The 18,153-nt window shown below is 41.2% G+C and overlaps 1 long non-coding RNA gene across 2 annotated transcripts; it reads left to right on the forward strand.

Moving 5' to 3' along the window:
* Nucleotides 1-10,760: 10,760 nt before the first annotated feature.
* On the forward strand, nt 10,761-16,786 carry LOC141577908 (uncharacterized). 2 transcript variants are annotated; one of them, XR_012507500.1, is made up of 3 exons: nt 10,761-12,969; nt 13,826-14,967; nt 15,442-16,786. It is a non-coding gene; the product is annotated as an uncharacterized LOC141577908 (long non-coding RNA). The 2 variants fall into 2 exon arrangements; XR_012507499.1 differs by lacking the exon at nt 13,826-14,967.
* Nucleotides 16,787-18,153: the final 1,367 nt, after the last annotated feature.

Raw genomic sequence — 18,153 nt, forward strand, 5'->3', positions numbered from 1 at the left:
ATTAATAAACTCTAAAATATGCCTAAAAAGCTTTGTATTAGTTTCCTGGGGCTGCTGTAGTAAATCACCACAAACTGGCCAGGTTCTTTCCTTTATGGAGGCTCTGAGGGAGGTACTGTCCCATCTCTCTCTACTAACTTCTGGTGGTTGCTGGCAATTCTTATCACCCCTTGGCTTGCAGATGCATCATTTCAATCTCTACCTCTATCTTCACATAGTCTTCTATAGCTTCACACAGTCCTCTGTATCCATGTGTCCTTTCTGTCTCTTGTAAGGACTCTCATTTGATTTAGGAACCACTCAAATCCAATATGGTCTCATCACAATACTTATCTTAATTATATATGCAAAAACCCGATTTCCAAATAAGGTTATATTTTGGGTTCTGAATGGAAGTGAATTTGTTGGGGGGACACTATTCAACCCACTACAGGCTTAGCATGATGTGAGTAAAGAAATATACTATGTTCCTGAATAGGAAGACTTAATATTTTAAATGTATCATTTTGTAATTACAAAAAAAAGATACTAAAAGAATAACAAAAATTAAATGAAGGAGCTAACATAAAATAAAAAATAAAATATTCATTACTATAAAAGGAGACAGGAAGGAAGAAATAAAGACAATATGAAAGCAACAGAAAACAGTTGGTTTAATAGGAAGACCCAAAAGTTCTAAATTTGTATGGACATAATAACATAGCTTTAACATATATAAAGCAAAAATTAAGTGGAATAAAATGAGAAATAGACAAAATCACAATCATAATTGGAAGTTTTAACACACATCTACCCATAACTAAAAACAAAAACTCCAGAAAGTCAATAAGGATATATTTAAACAACACTACTAAGCAACTTGACCTAATTGATATTTATAGAACACTATACCCAACAACTACAGAATACACATTCTTTTCAAATGCACACCAAAGATAGACCATATGCTGAGTCATATAGCAAAACTCAACAAATTTCAAAGGACTGAAATCATATGGAGTGTACTCTCTGATCATCAGAAACCAACACAGAAATAAATATAAGTAGGAAATTCCAAAATGTATTAAAATGTATATGCATGCTTCTAAATGATTGGTGGGCCAAAGAGGAAATCACAAGGGGAATTAGAAAATATCTGACCTGAAGAATAATAAAAATAAAACATATCAAAATTTGTGGGATGCAGCTAAAGTAGTGCATAGAAGGAAATTAATGGCTTCTAATGAATACATTAGAAAAGAGGAATGGTTAACAATCAATACACTAAGCTTTCATTTTATGTGTATAGAAAAAGAAGAGCAAATTAAAGACAAATAAAGCAGAGGAAGGGAAATAATAAAGAATGTATAGCTATCAGTGAAATACAAGGTAGATACAAAATCAAAAAATCATCACAGACAAAAATTTGTTTTTTAGGGTAATACAATGTATAATCTCCTGAATAATCTGTAACCTATAATCTCCTAAATAATCAATAAAAGAGAAGACACAAATGACTAGTATCAAGAGTTTCAAAATGTGATGTCACTACACATTCTACAGACATTAAGAGACCATGATGACAACTTTTTGCCAATTAATTTGGCAACATAGACAAATTCTTTGAAAAATACAATTCACTAAAGCTGATGTAAAAACAAATAAAAATACAAATGCTCTGATATATGTTAAAGAACAGGAATACATAGGTAAAATTCCATAAAGATAATACAGGTCCAGATGCTTCTCAAGGTAAATTTTTCCAAATATTTAAGAAGAAATAATGATAATCTCGCTCAAACATTTTTCAGAGATTAAAGAAAAAGAGAACACTTACCTACTTGTTTTATGAGGCTAACATAAATCTGATTCCCAAGCCAAAATCCTTTCTGCATATGGATGCAAAAATTCTAAATAAAACATTAGTAAATTAAATACAGGACTATATTTTTAAAAGATAATACATAATGACCAAGTATGATTTATCCCAGGAATGCAAGATTGGTTTAATATTCTAAAATAATCAATGTAATTCTTCACTTTAAAAGAAAAAAAAGGAGAAAAACATATGATTTTCTCAATAAATACATAAAATGCACTTAATTTTCAAAAAAGACCCACACAGGAAAAAATTCTCAGCATATTAAAATAGAAAGGAACTTTATTAATATGAGAAAAGCTATCGATAAATAAAAAATCCAAACCAAAACATTACAGCTGACACATTTAATGGTGAAATACTGAATATTGTCCCTCTGAGGTACAAATGCAATTCTGTGAAAGAAAGTATGGTTTTTTCAAACATGAGGCTAGAACTGTTGTATATCCGTATGGGGGAAAACCTCGAACTTGACTCCTACCTTACACCACATATAAAAATCAATTAAAGAGGGGTCATAAGTATAAATGTCAAATTAAAATAATCAAAGTTTTAAAAGAAAACATAGGAGAACATCTTCATGACCTTGAGGTAGGCAAAGATTTCTTAAATAGGATACAAAAGACAAATGTAAAAGAATAAAAACAATTGGACTTAATTGAAATTAAGAACTTTTGTCCAGTATGAGAACTTTAGTATGACAATGAAGAAGCAAGTTCCATACTAGGATATTTTCATCATCTACCTATGTAACTATGTATCTATCTATCCATCCATCTGACAAAGGGGTTATATCCAGAATATATAAAGAACTCATACAAGTAAGACAAAACAGCACAATTTAAAGAATGGGCAAAAGGCTTAAACAAGTACCACACAAAAGAGAATATCCAAATACCCTATAAGCATATGACAAGATAGTCAACATAATTATTCATTAATTATGCAAATTAAAAAAGATACTATTATATATTCACCAGTAAGTCTAAAATTTGCAAGACTAAAAATACCAAGTATTGAGAAAGATGTGGAGCAGGTGGGACTCTCATACAATTGCTGGTGGAATGTAACTTTAGAACACTTTTATTAAGCAGTATCTATTAAAGCTAAGAATGTTTATAACAGCTTTATTTATTATCACCAAAAACTAGAAACAACTCAAATGTCCATCAGCAGAACTATGGATTAAAATCTATTGTGTATTCATATAATGGAATACCAAACAATAATTTTTGAAAATAGACTACTGGTATGCACAACAACATGGATGAATCCCACAGATACTATGTGGAACAAAGGAAGATATCACTGTTTTCAAAATCTGTTCAATTTCATTTATACTAAATTCAAGAACAGGCAAAATGAATTGGTGTTGATAGACGTGAGAAGAGTGATTACCCCTGGGGTGGGTGGGTGAAGTGACAAAGAGAACTTTCTGAGGTTATGAAAATGTTTATATCTTGATCTGGATGATAGTTACTTAGATGCATACATACATAAAAAGTCACTGGGCTGTAATTTTTACGCTTTCCTATTTCATTATATCTTTTCCAGATATAACTTAAAAATGCTAAACTTTAATAATAATAAAATGAAAAATTTAAAATTAGCCACACTTCCCCAATCAGATTGGCAAAGATTAAACAGTATAGCTAGGCATTTGGGGAAAGTTAGTCTATTGTATTCCGCCAAGTGAGTGTAAAATGGTACAAATTTTGAAGGATAATTTAGCAATGTAAATGAAAATTTTAACATACATACCATTTGACTCAGCAATTTCACTGTTAGCACTCTATCCTAATAAAATATTCACACAAGTACTCAAAGATCTACATGTGAAGATAGTCAAAGAACGATTATTTTTAAAGAAAAAAGCTGTGGAAAAAACATGTCCATCAATAAGAGAATAGTTAGATAAGTTTTAAAAATTCATGAAATATCTTACAGCCATTAAAGCTTGAGGTACATCTATATGTCTTGATCTCCTAGAAATGGGACCAGGAAATGAGTAAACAAAGATAGGAAAGCCCAGATGTCCACCCTCCATTCTGCCACAGATCTAGTCACTTAAACACTCTTTAGTTTCTTTATTGTAAAATGGAGTTAATAATATTGCTGCTCCTTATCCATCTCATAAGTAAGGAGAAAACAGAAGTCCTTTGAAAAGATGAAAGCATAATAAAGTGCAAAATACTAGTCTTGAAAAACATTCTTCTATTAATCAAAACTTTCTGTTTATCTTAAATCACTATTCAGTCCAGATTTCTTTTCTCTAGCATGTATTTAAACCAGTGTTTCAAAATGTGGACTACAGACAAATCTCATCAAAATGGATACGGAGAAGTTATTAAAAATACTGAGTCCTGTCCTAAACCTATCAAAATTTTAGAACCCTTGATTTAGATGGAAATGTGCATTAAGTCAACCTTTCCCCTTTCACTGAGAAGAGTCTGGGCTGAATCCCATTAATGGTAGCAGGCCATCGGGTTTGGCTTTGATCTGTATGGTTCACCCTCCCTGCTGGAGTCAAATGGGCTGGTAAAGTAGTACAAATGGTGCCCCCATTTACTCAACCCCAGTGGCAGCCAAAGAACATTCAATGAAATAACAATGTGATTGCCACTTTGTAGATAAACATGCATCCAGCTTAGCTTTAAGGACTGTAGCTGTTGGAAAACACCATCTCCCGGGCAGCTGCTTTGGCTACTGTCCCCAGTTAACTTAGCAGAGTCTCAAAAATAGAAGGCAGCCTCTGTTCTGTTATATAATAAACAGTTCTTTATTTGAAATGACAATATTTACTTTTCCTATAGTGAACTCCAGCAGCCTACTAGGCAGTGGGCAAACAGTAGAAATGTCTAAAATGGAAACTTGAGAAAGCCGTTTAGCTAGTGCAGTTTACTCTAACTTTCTACTTGACCAACAAGTAATTAGAAGCTCCTCTCCATGCTTCTCTCATATGGATCATGGATTCCATGTGACTTTGGTACCACCGTGCTTATCTTTCTTGTTTGGGTAAGTTTTGAAACATGCAAAACAGATGTGAGGTAGTGAGCGCTTCAATATTCAAGTGTTTAAGCTGAGGTGGGGGTTGTCCGATTAAGAATATTTTCAGAGGGATTCTACTTAGAGTGGCAGGTTCCACCAGTGACCTCTAGGCCTCTTCCAACAGCATTAAGTCTGGTGTCTGTGTTTCCGTGATCTCGTTTGCGGATGATCTTTAAGGAGAGAAAATAATAAATGATGATTATTAATCTTCTCGAGTATTTAATCTCCCTCTCACAAACAAGAAGCTGTGATTTATGTGATTGTGTTCTTCATTGTAAAAACCCTTTCTATACATTTATATGCAACAAATGACCATTATATGCAGTGCAGACAATACTTTAAACTTCCTCTTAGATTTTATTTTCCGTTCCTTTTATCATACTGTGGCAACTCTCTAGAACATCTCCATTTCTTGAAAATCTTCCAGGAGGAGGGCCCAATTAGGTCACACTATTCTAAAGGTGTCATGCAAATTGAGAGATGTTTTAAGAACCTTTTGGCTTTTAAGGTGACACTCAGGGTGCAACAGTATCTCCTCATTTCCCATCACACTCCTATGTACTATTCTTTGGCCAATGAGATTTGCTTAATTTTTGTGATGGGTAGTTGGATTTTCTTCAGAGATTTTTCTTTCTTGTCTTATTCCCCTGGTCTGATGTCACTTCCCTAACCCAGTCAACAGAAGCTATCACTTAAAGAGGACAATTTGCTATCTAGTTAACTAGTTAGAAACATTTTAATTCCTACAAAATTCTTCAGAAACCCAAAGACCCTCCTCCCTAGTAAAAAACTAATCTAAACATTGTCTTTTAAAATCATACAAAGCAAATTCTGGTTGGGTCCAAAATGTAGAATTTAAACTTTATTCCTGCTGATAGAACATTCCTTTTTTATGTTTCTACCTCAGGCTGAGTGAATGTTTATTCTCAAAGAATAGCCCACTAACCAGTTGCACTAAAATTACTTGGGATTCTTGTTAAAATGCAAATTCCAGGGTCCCACTTTAAACCTAGGGAATCTAAAATTCTGGGGGTTAAGCCTAGTAAGCTGTATTTTCACAAGTGCCTGGGGTTATTTGCATATCCATTAAAGTACCTGAAGCATGCCCTCAAGATTAGCCAAATCCTTAATTTTCTGGAATTTCTAGTATTTCTTCTCCTAAATATGCCAAAGAAAGATTGTAAATGTTGAAAGTACAGGCTAAATCTTGTCATAGAATATGTATTCTATTGTAACCCTGTTTATGAACACTTAATAGCTTCTCTGTGGGACAGTTAAGCTGTAGTAATTACCTCATGGTTCTGTAATCTGTATGTCTCCTCCCACATGACATTTGCACCAATTTAGGACTATGGTTTATTTCCAGACAGGATAGAAGAACTACCAGACCTATGTGAACTGATGCCACCTCATGTTACATTTTCTTTTTCTTAGTAATGTAAAGACATAAAGTTTCTCACAAATCTTCAACCTGAGTTATAAAGTCCAACTTAAAGAGAATAACATTTTACAAAGACTCACTAAATTGAAATCATTTGAATCTGATCTCTTTACGGAAAATTGCTTTTTAGATAAGTTGGGAAGGATCTGGGATTCAAAGCATTTTTTTAATTGAAGTATTGTTAATTTACAGTATTATATTAGCTTCAAGTGTACCACATAGTGATTCAGTATTTTTATAGATTATGCTCCATTTACAGTTATCACAAAATAATACCTTTATTTCTCTGTGCTGTACAATATATCCTTTTGCTTATTTACTTTATTGGGATTCATAGCTCTCACCCACAAACTGTCTCTGAATTATAATTCCATGGGCAAATTATACAACCTCTCTGCCATATATTTGTAATAGGAATAACTACTCTCTGCAATAGGAGTAATACTCCCCAAAGTTCTGAGAAGATGAATGAGATCAGGCTTGTAAAATGTTAAAGGTTCCTGAATGAAGCTTCCTATAAAAAGTGCAAATTATTAGTATTCCTTTTATGGGCTTTTAATGAGTTATTGACCTATCAATGATGAATCTGCCTCTTGAAATATTTTACTTCTTGTTTTTCAGGCTTACTAACTCTTAAATTTTCCTGGAGTATTTTTGGGAGCTTTAAAATTTAGTCAAAAACAAAAAAAGCAACAATACCTCCCTCCCAAACACATATGCACCCCCTAAGACTATAGTGTGCATCTTTATCTTGATTTTCTATGGACTAGATTGATTTAACTTAGTAAATCGTTTGGGTCCTCAAAGCATCAAGTAATTTGAGTTAGCTAAAGTATCACAAAATCTACCAGCTTATTGGCAGTAAATCCTAATGTAGGAGAGTGATTAGAAGTAAATTATTTACTTGACATTGTTCTTGGTTGTGAAATCACTTTGCCAATCTATAGTGTCAGTGCTATCATGTAGTTGTTCCTTTATTTTTTTTCATAAATATATTTTTATTGAAGTATAGTCAGTTTACAATGTTGTATCAATTTCTGGTGTACACCACAATGCCCCAGTCATACATGAAAATACATATATTTGTTTTCATATTCTTTTCCACCATAAGTTACTACAAGATATTCAATATAATTCCCTGTGCTATACAGTATGAACTTGTTGTTTATCCATTTTGTATATATTAGTATCTGCAAATCTTGAACTCCCAGTTTATCCCTTCCCACCCTCTCCCCCAACCCCAGTAACCATAATTTTGCTTTCTATGTCTGTAAGTCTGTTTTTGTTTGGTAAATAAGTTCATTTGTCTTTTTTTAAGATTCCACATATAAGTGATATCATATGGTATTTTTCTTTCTCTTTCTGGCTTCCCTCACTTAGAATGACAACCTCCAGGTCTATCCATGTTGCTGCAAATAGCATTATTTTATTCTTTTTACGGCTAAGTAGTATTCCATTATATGAATATATCACAACTTCTTTATCTAGTCATCTGTCGATGGACATTAGGTTGTTTCTATGTCTTGGCTATTGTAAATAGTGCTACTATGAACACTGGGACCATGCAGACTGTTCTTAAAAATTTTTGCTCATCCAAAATTAAGGATTTTAGAAAATCTAAGTAGAACCAAAGTAAAACCAACACCTATCTGCATATCATAATCATTACATTTTTTAGTAATGAGGAACTCCTAATGGGCTCAAGAGGATGTTTGAAGATTGTTCCCAGTGTTTTCAACTTGTGAAATAGGAGAAGGAGTTTTAAAATATCATTGAGTCTATTGGCTGAAGCTGATTATTATACATAGTTGCTTACTTAATAAAGTTTATCTTATAAGGACAAAATATGTAACTTTTATGTGGAAGAAAAAAACTTGAAAAAACAACCAAAATCTGGGATATATAAACAGATAAAATGGGTTGACAGGCATAAAGAAAAGTGAGGAACATATGAAACTGTGTGCTGAGACTGCTCTTCTAGGACAGTAGGTCCATATGGAAAAAAAGTTTCCGGAACTGAGTGAATGACAAATCACGACTGAGAAGTTCCTTGCAGAGTGACATGAAAGGAAATTATTTATATCCATATTGACAGTGGCTACAAAGAGATCTGGGGTAGTTCAGTGGCTTGGGTTTGGTTGACTTCACTTCTTGAACAAATTTGAGGATTAAACATTCACAAATGTTCCTAATATATTTTGAACAAGGAAGTGAGATATTAGCACTTTTTTTTTTAGTACTGTATCTACCATTATAGCGTCTGTCAGTTAGCCTTAACTTTAAGCCTTATAGAAGAATCAATATATTTTGATTTGAGAGTTTGCCCCACATGGTAAAAATAAAATGTGAAATTTCAGTAACTGGCATGAAAAATTTTAGTAGTACCAGGAAGTCTTCAGAAACTAGAGCTTTTACATAATATGGAAGTTTTAATGTTTTAAAGGTTCAGTAAATTATGTAGTGTACAAAAGTGAAGTCTAAATTACCACTCAGAAGGGTAACTCTATAGCCCACATGTCTGGATCCATGTATGCAGATGGACAGATACACTTCTTTTCTCCTGGGAAGTTGAATTCTAAAAAGCTATCACTCAGAATGGACAGTTTTATTATTGCATGAAAAGAAAAGGAAAGATGACAGAGTTGCTATAAAAATGAAAGGCCTTTTGGAGTATTAACAGCAAAAAACATTATAGCTTAAATGAAGATATGAAACAAAAATCAGCTTAAAACTGCAAATTAAAAAAAAAAAAAACTTGTGCAGAAGGTTTGAAGCATATGGACACCCACCCAGTTTGCAATGAGGGCAATGGGAGCCCCAGACTTTAGCTTATTAAAGATGACCTTTCCCCTCTCTAAAATTTCAAAGCTGACGTTTCAAGTGCTGAGCAGACTGTGTGCCATATGTAACATGACCTCAGCTCCACTCTGCCCGAGCACTGATGGCATCACTAATGAGAGGTGAAAGGTCTTTTTCTTGCAGCTTTTTCTGAAACCCACCAACTCTTGCCTGTGAAGTAAGGCTCCTCCCTTCCCCCACTCCTTGATTTCAAGAGAATTGCATTTCATACACAGCCTCAAAACACTTTTATTACTGGTCGATTTGCTTATAGCCACAGCCAAATGGTAGGATATACAATCACATGCAGAAGAAAATATTTATTTTGACTCACAAGGCAAAGGGATTAAGAGAACGTTGTATTAACCTTGCCTTTCATCTATGTTTTTTAAAGGGAAATTCTCCAGAGGCGTCCACTGAAGTTCTATTTTTTATAAAAAGTATCAAAGACTTTTAGGGGACCAGGTGTGTGTTTATCTGAGGCGAGCAGAGAAAGAGAAGAAACCATATTAAAGGGGAAAAGGCAGCTTTCACAACGCTGCTTCAGAGACTGCAAAAAGATGTATGTGCAGGAATCTGTTATAGGCATTCCTACCAGCCAGCTACACATCCCCGCCCCCCTCCCCCGCTTTTCCCCCCTGCTGCTTGGAAACAAAATAGCTTCTTTCCAAGCAGGTTGTTATCATATTCATGGCATGGTCAATTTCCGTTTGCCAAGAAAATATTTAGGCTGATCAAAGAAATTAGAAAATCGGATGAATAGAAACAGACGTTCCCACAAGAGAAGTTTCTCAATGTGAAGAGGCAGGCGGGTTGCAGCCCACCCAGTTACTCCTAGGAAATAGCTCTTTTGCTAAAGGCGGGACTATAGGGCCACCTGGATTCTGCTCTAAGAGCTATGGAAGACTCACAACTCTTCAGGAAATTCACATGGGACCTGGAGCTTGAAACTCTAGTGGCGGACATGTAAGAAGATGATCGGTTCTACTATCTATGTACAAACCTGAGGGAGGCCATTAACTACGTCCATTAATACAGAGGGACATTTCAAGACAGAAGATGAGTGAGTTTGACATCCTTTTGTTTTGCTTTGCCTGGTTTATTATGAGCATGGAAAGACAAGAACACAGTCTCCTTTGCAGATGATAGAGGAGGAGTATGTACTTTTGGAATGGCGCGGTTTCTCCCGATTTAATATAAATTCAGTTTTTAGATTTGTGAATTTGGGTGGGGAATGGCTTATAGTAATTGTCCTCGGGGCCCTCTGGTCTCCTGATTGTGCGCCCTGGCCAACTGGTGACAGTAAATATGAGTGACTTCTATTTCTTCCTTCTACCTGGGCAAGGCGCAGCCAAACCAGGTAAGACTACTTGCTGAGGCACTTGGATGTGAAGGATTGGTTGGCTTCGCGGCTTCTTGCCGCAGGACTCACGAAACCGAAAAGTGGGCTCCGCTCCGGAAAAGGAGATCCGGATTCTCCCCCACTCCTTACTCGCCTCGGGCAAACTGGGGCATCTCATTCGCCAGTGAAGCGTCGCAGACCTTATCCCCAACGTCTCTGTTTTCGGAGGGAGAAAGCGAGGGAGGATGGCCCTGAAGGAAGGCGACTGTGGGACCCCTTTAAGGCCAAAAAAGATTCCCTTCTTGCGAGTCCCGCTGGGGGCAACGCGGGGCTGGCAAGGCCGCACCGGGAAGCAGTTCCTGGGCTGTGGGTTGAGAATCCACTCTACCACCCTCGCCCCTCCCCGCCGCGCATCCCTCACTCCTGGGGTTCGGCCAGGCAGATTTCCTTTTCTTTCTCTCTGTTTCTCTGTTCTTTCTTTTCTTTTCTCTTCCTTTCTTCCTTTCTTTCTTTCTTCTTCTTCTTCTTCTTCTTCTTTTTTTTTTTTTTTTTTTTGTTTCCGTTCCTGCCGACCAGGCCAGGGATCCTTCGCCAGGAAGACAGCGCCCTCTTTCTCCTCCGGCCGCGCCCGCCGCCTGCTTGAGCCCCCTCCCAGCTCCGCTGACCTCCCCGCGCCTCCTCTCCCCCGCCCTCCCCGGCCCTGTCCCTCCTTCCTCACGCCCCTACGCCTGTCGGCCCCCGTAACAACCCCCGGGAACAACCCGAGAGAGCAGCGAAGTCCAAAGCCTTCTCACGCCCGGGCCTCTGAGCCGGCCCGGCCAGAACGCCAGACCTCAGGCTGCATGACTGGGCGGAGCAGTCCCCGGCGCAGACGCGGCGCCGGAGAGCTCTAGTGCTGTCCCAGGGAGGGGTTCCTGGCGCGGGCGGCAGGGCGGGGGTGAGGCCCCGCTACCCCGAGGCTGGGCACAGCCGGCCCGCAGGCGGGGCCGCGAGCACGCTGCGCGGCGAGCTCTCCCCGGCTCCGGCGCGCACCTAGCAGAGAAGCTTACCCCGGATCCCAGGATGGACCGGCGAAACATGGACCCGGGCCTGCACGCGGGATGATGGGTGGGGGTGGCGGGTGAACTTGAGTAGAGGTAAGGAAAGTTCCTACAGCCTTGTTCCAAGCCCTACAAGCGTCCCTTACACCCGCCGGCTGCCTGGAAGCCTCATCCTGCCGGCTTCCAGGAGGGTTGCGCCAAGTACAGCAGCGGTGTTGGAAATGTAGTTGCAAAATACAAGCCCAGCCGGATGGGCGAGACCACGGAGGGGTATGCGTGAGTGGGTACCTTCCAAGCACCTTCCACCCAGTATTTCATTCCCCACAGCCCAGAGGACTGATGCTTCGGACAAATGCCGCACGGCCCATTCGGGAGCGGAGGCAGTCAAACTTCTGCGAAAATCTGGATCCTTTAGAACCCACACAATGTACTTGGGTGGGGATTTAAAAGCATTTTTCATGTGGATTTGCACCGACATAGGTACAGGCCTGAAGTGCTCCTCTTTCCCCCAGACCGTTCCCAGCGCCCAGGAGCCACAGGGGGAGTACGCCTCAAGCTCACCCGGCTGCAGAGCGCAGGCAGCTCCCAGAAATGCATTAACTGAGTCACAAACCACCGGCCGCCCCTAACAAAGCGATCCATCTCGGCAGCTCAGCGCCCAATTTGTCCGCAGCACTTTCTTCCGCAATTCAGAAGCATTATCTTGGTTTTAAAAGTATCGCGGCAGAAACATGGCAATTATCCGGGGCTCCGGTTACGCTAAATGGCTTTAGGCTGAGAAATGGAAGAATACAAATGCCGCGAACGTGCGGATCTCTTCTCTACCGGGCCTGGACAGGCGTAGGTGGGGCGAGCGAGATTTCAGCCGGGGAGAGGGAAGTGCGGTACAAGTTCCCATTCTTGGCCCTCTCTCGCTACGGCACCAATCGGAAAGAAGTGTTGGGCCTTTATCCCTAGAGGTAAACTTTTCTGAGCCACAGTCTCCTTCAGGGATCGGAAGAGAAGGGGTCATAACCCGACAAGACAGGGCCAAGCTTCTGGCCTCGTCTTTGGGAACAGGTTGGGAGCTTCTGGCATCGCTGGGGTAAGGAAGGGATGAGAGGTCAAGGGTCAGAGGGTAAGATGGGGGAAGAATCCAGTTCCTCTTTGGACAACCACACTAAAATTAGGGCAGGAGGATGGCCCTGGGAGAAGACAACCATGAGGAAAGAAGAGCAAGCTCTGAACTGGACTAGGGAGAGGCGTTCACTTCTGAGCGAGGGGCAGGCCTGTCCCGGGAGCCTGGGCGAACGCTGTAGAGTGGGAACCCGCGAGAACTGCAGAGGCCCAGAGACCACGAGGCGTCTCTGCACCAGAGGAAAACAAACAAAACCATTAAGACTCTTCATCTCCGTCCGCTAGGGTGAGTTTGGACCTGGAAAATGGGGAGAAAAGAAAAGAGTAGTGAAAGGCGTTAGGGTGTCGGCTCCTAGCGTGCAGACGCCTTGCTCGCCCCAGCCGCCCAGCCAGCAGTGGTAGCCACGCTGTGAGCGTGTCTCTTTCTCCTTCTGCTCAAACCAGCCCCCACATCTTGAAGTAATCAGCAGCCGAGAAGGGACTCGTCCCCCTGGCATCTCAGGTTAAAGAAGGAGGTCCAGGAAAATGTGGTAGAGCCATTACAAGAAACCCGAGCCGCAGTCATCAGGGACTCCAATTGCCATCGCATTAGGATTGATTAGAGACCAGCAGTACCGTAATGACCCGGAAAGAGGGGCAGCCGGGGATTATTAATATCAGAATGTGGCGGGGAGGAGAGGTGGGTGAAGGGAGGGAGGGAGGGAAGAGCAAAGTAGGGAGAGAGAAGTTTTAAATTACTAGGATTTATATGTAAGTGCAGGCTTACCTGAGGAAACCGGATAGTCAGTGAATCACGAAAACAATAAATCTAATTGCATCTAAAATTTCACGAAGCCTGATTTTTTTTTGGAGAGGGTGGGAAGGAAAACCAGGCCAACATCTTAGATTTTATAAACATCTAGTTTTACAAACTTATTGTAAAAATCCAAGTGAAGAGATGGGGAGGGGTGTTGGATGTTCACTTACTGATTCTCTAAAAAGATTTAGGGAGTGCATTTTTAAGTCATTTTGGGTCTTCTCTCAAGAGCTGTGGGGCAATGGAGTGGACATTTTTGCAGCGCCTGAAAAGGAGTAATAAACTGAATTTTAATTGAAACAGTGATACCTGGGTACTGATTTTTGTTTTGTTTTGTTTGAGACAGAAACGATCAGGATCCCTAAGAGATGTAGAGAAGAGAGTGGTTTGTCTCCTTCCTCGGACTATGAGCCAAAACAAATCAGCCCCTGATGGTCTGGGTTGAAAGGCAGCTCACTGGATAATTAACTCCATCTTTCCAGTCCACCCTAACTGTTTATTTAGTGTCACCCTGCATTACCGTCACTAGCACTTTCCTCTAAACAGGAGTTGCTGCAGGCTTTCACCTCCCAAAAGGAAATTCTTCTTAGCTTAGACAGATGCGATATTCAGGATGTACATTAGCTGACCAAAAAAAGTTGATTGAAAATTCAATGGAAGATAAGGAGTCTTGGAGAGTACCTTTCTGTAAACTTGCCCTGAGGCAATATTAGTAAAGCAAAGGAGGCAAGAGTGTCTTAGATTCTTAAGAACAGATTCTTATAACACTCTTCTTTACTTTCCGGAAAGGTGCTTGGCATCTGATGTTGAGTGGTGTCTTCTGGCTCAAATCTGTGGGTTAGTGAGTCTCTGGGCCTGAGCCTTCTCAGAGCACAGCTTAAATCATCCCTTTTCCCCCAGGAGGCCAACCTACCTTCTTAAGTCCTATCCATGGGCACCCACCTTTTGATGACTCTACCCCTCAGTGACAAGACCCCACCAACTGAGACCAACGTTCCCGCCTGGACTTCAGAGTCTACTTGTCCCATCTGCCTCAGGTGTGAGACATCAGCACCTCGCACTGTCTGTGAACCCCCACATTACCTGATTGTGGAGAAACAAGCACAGGTGCTCAGAACCTTGAGGAAGGGAGGAGATCAGAGAGAAAAAGAAGAGAGAAAAAGAGAAATAGATGGATTCAGAGAGAGGAGAGGGGGTGTGTGTGTGTGTGTATTTGAGAGAGAGGTGGGGAGAGGAGAAGCAATGAGAAGAATGAGACAGTGAAAGAAAGAAAAGAAGAGAGTGTGAGATGGAGATAAGAGAGAAGGAAGGAATGAGAAATGGAGGTTCATAGAATGAATGAGCTTCGTCTTTCAGAATGAAAAGAGGATTAGGTACAAGGAGAGGCAGAGAAAGACCCATTTGGAAAGGGACCAGATGTGGGGACACACACAGAGGAAGAGGATAACCTCTCCAAACATACAGACTCCAGCACTGTCCCCCTCCAATGTGAGTTCCCTCGCGGCGGTGTGTTTCAGCCAGCCTGTCTTTCTCCTTTCCCCGACCCCGGGACAATGTGGAGACTGTATTTTCAGGAGCCGCGCGGGGCGGCAGGGTTTTTAGCGGCAAGCGGGGCTCGCAGCCCGTTCTATTTGTCCAGGTGTGGGCGGGGGGGGGGGGGGGGCGGCGGTCTGCCCGCGTTTTGGGCTGGGGCTGCTTTTTCCCACCAAGGAAGCGGGAAGCTCTGCTCGCGCGCTTCCCGCTTCCAGGAGAAAACTCCTTCCCCCTACCGCCATACATAAATATATTAAGGGAACAGACAAATCTTCATTGTTCAGAAATAAACCGAGGAGGCTGGCCGGCTCCCCTTGGCCCGGCGGAGCGAGGCTGGAAGGAAGGGAGGGAGAGAGGCGGGGGCCGCGCGGATCCGGTGTCACGTTGCAGATTCCCACTAAAGATAACGAAATGTGATCTATTTTTCAGAACAGCAAGTGGATGGGAAAGAACCTTGACAACACAAAACTCATTTACTAATGGACTGGTTTTGAGTTTCTCTTCTCCGGGTCCGCAAATCGCCCTGCCTGAGCCCTCGGCCTATTCAGAGCTCGCGGGGAGCAGCGTCCCCCAGGAGGCAGATGGGCGGCTGCTCCGGCGCCATGCCGCCGTCAGAACCCGGAATCCCAAGGGGCGAGGGCACCTGGAGTTTCCGACCAAGCGGAGGAAAAAGATGAAATTGTCACTTCAGCCAGAATCTGGGGAGTCTCCGCATTGCCCCAGAACGACGACGCTAACTTACTGAAGAAACTCCTCCCGAAGCCCTTCCCTTCCATACATCTGTAGGTAGAGTAGAATTCCCCCCTATCTTTCTTGATGGTAAAGGAATTCCCAGAAAGCGGGCTGGGAGCCTCGAAGCATCTCGCTCCAAGCCAAAAGGGAACCAAATGGATCCCGGCCAGAAGTTTTTGAACCAAGGCCTTATGTCAACCCGGCCGAGAAAACCCAGCACCAACTTGTGCTTCCGCATTGACTTTTCCATAGACCGGTTGTGCATACCCGGGGGTTACCTGCACAGAGGAGGCATAGAAGAACAGAAACCTGGCGTTGGGAGCCCCTTTCCAGCCGCGTTGCCCTCGGGAGCCGCGAAGCGACGAGGGCAGCAGCTGGAGTTGCTCGTTGCCTTTAAATCTCCGACGCATCTCTGTTTTCTTGTGATTTGCATTGACAGGAGGTTTTAAGTTACTAGAACAACTCAAACCTTTCTGTGTGCGATTTAAAATGGATCATTTGGTTTATGTGGTTTGTAAATTCATGTCATTTTACCTCTTTTAGTGGTTTTCAGTGAAAGCTTCCATTTTGGGAAACCTTATATATCCGAGCCAATAATTAACATTTATAACAATTGGTTCCCCTAACCAAGGGATCGAAATAGCAGGTAGGCTCGTTGGTATAAAGCGAATAGCACTTTTCCTTTCTAGTCACGCGATCTACTGGGTTGAACGCTAGGAGGTTGGCGAGCCCGGGCATGGCCTCCAAGGATGAACACCATATCTCATCAACCCAGGTGCCCGAAATCGCCGCATCTACACGGATGTCTTTCCAGTTGTCGCCAACGTCTAGTACGTCTTGGTTCCTTTTGAAGAGAGATGAAAAGAAGTAGGCAGAGAGGACTGCAGGAAGCCGAAAAAAGGGTAGTCATATTGGTGTCTAATTTTCATCACTCCGCTCCTCTTCATCCCCTGCAACTTTATACTTGCCCTTCTTTGTCCAAGATATGCCTAATTTCCTATGCAAAATTGTTAATAATAAAGTACACCGCATATTCAACTTACCCTTTTGTCTTTTAAGAGACTTGGTTGTGCTTACAGTCTCCCACCCTGCTCCCCAGCCACCGGCATACACACATTGTAGTTCTGCGCACTTGCTCTAAACTTTAGGGTATTAACTGATTTTTTAGAGGCGAGTTTAAGCCTCTGATCCCATCCTCACACAGCTGCCATGTCAATAAGGACTGGTCCAAGCAGAGACATTCCTTCTGCCAGGACACTGCAGTTCCTCAAGACTTCATCTGAAACATCATGAGCACTAAAATAAGACCGCGAGGGAAAATTACTAGACACATGGGCTTGGGCTCCGCTTTGCCAGGTTTCCAGTTTAGAAAGCAAGCCGTTGGGCACACTATGTGGTAGGGGCACTTTTGAAATAATATGCATCCATTAAATGCATTTTAAAATAATCCTAAACATAATGAAATATCAGCATGTTTCCTGAGGTCTAATTGCATGGGATACTACAGGGTTTCAAAGATACAAAAAGCATTGTTTGGAAGTTCAGCAGGAGAAGCTCTTCGTGCCTACTCAGAGTCTCCCAAGGGACAGCGAGGAGGTAGAAACCCTTCATGAGTTTAAAGTGTACATTGCAGGGTGCACTGGATTGGGTGCATTATTTTAAAACCATATAAATAATAAAAGGGGAAACCCACACAGTGCTTCTCCTTCTCCCACTTATGTCTCAATATGCAAATTGTTCTGCCTTGCTGGGCTCTTGCTGATGGAATAAAAACATATTTAAAGAAGACAAGCAAGTTTAAAGGACCTAGAGTTTGTTCTTTGCAATCACTAAGAGGACACATTTAAATCAAAAGCATTTTTGAAGTGTACTTAAAATTCTGTTTTGAACTTATCTAATCAGAGATAAGTATAGTCATAAAGTCACTCTCCTTCCACTGTTTGGCTCCCCTTATCTACACGCATTGTTCTTATCTGCTGCCAGTCTCAGCTACTGACAATAGATTATCTTTGTTTAGAGACTCTAATTGTTTTCAAAATCTTTTTAATAATTGCTTTGGAACAAGGTGTGCAAATGAGGCTTAAGATAATTACAGCTTCATTTGTTTGTGTAGTTTTACTAAGCATTCTCCACACATACACAAAATAACAAATAATGGGACTGAAATTGCAGGGCATCTCTCCTTCCCTGGCAGTAAAATAGGCCAGCATTGCAATCTACACACACACACACACACACACACACACACACCTCTTTATTAAATCTACTTGGAGCCGTTGTCGCCCTCGGTTTGAGGGCAGTGTCCCTTTCAGAACAGGACAAAGATTATGTTACAACCGGACGGCTATTGGAGCCGGACACAGTTTTATTTAATTTACACCCCATCCAGCGCCTTTCGTGCGAGGTTCC

The sequence above is a fragment of the Camelus bactrianus genome, chromosome 6 (assembly GCF_048773025.1).
Source record: "Camelus bactrianus isolate YW-2024 breed Bactrian camel chromosome 6, ASM4877302v1, whole genome shotgun sequence".
NCBI lineage: Eukaryota > Metazoa > Chordata > Mammalia > Artiodactyla > Camelidae > Camelus > Camelus bactrianus.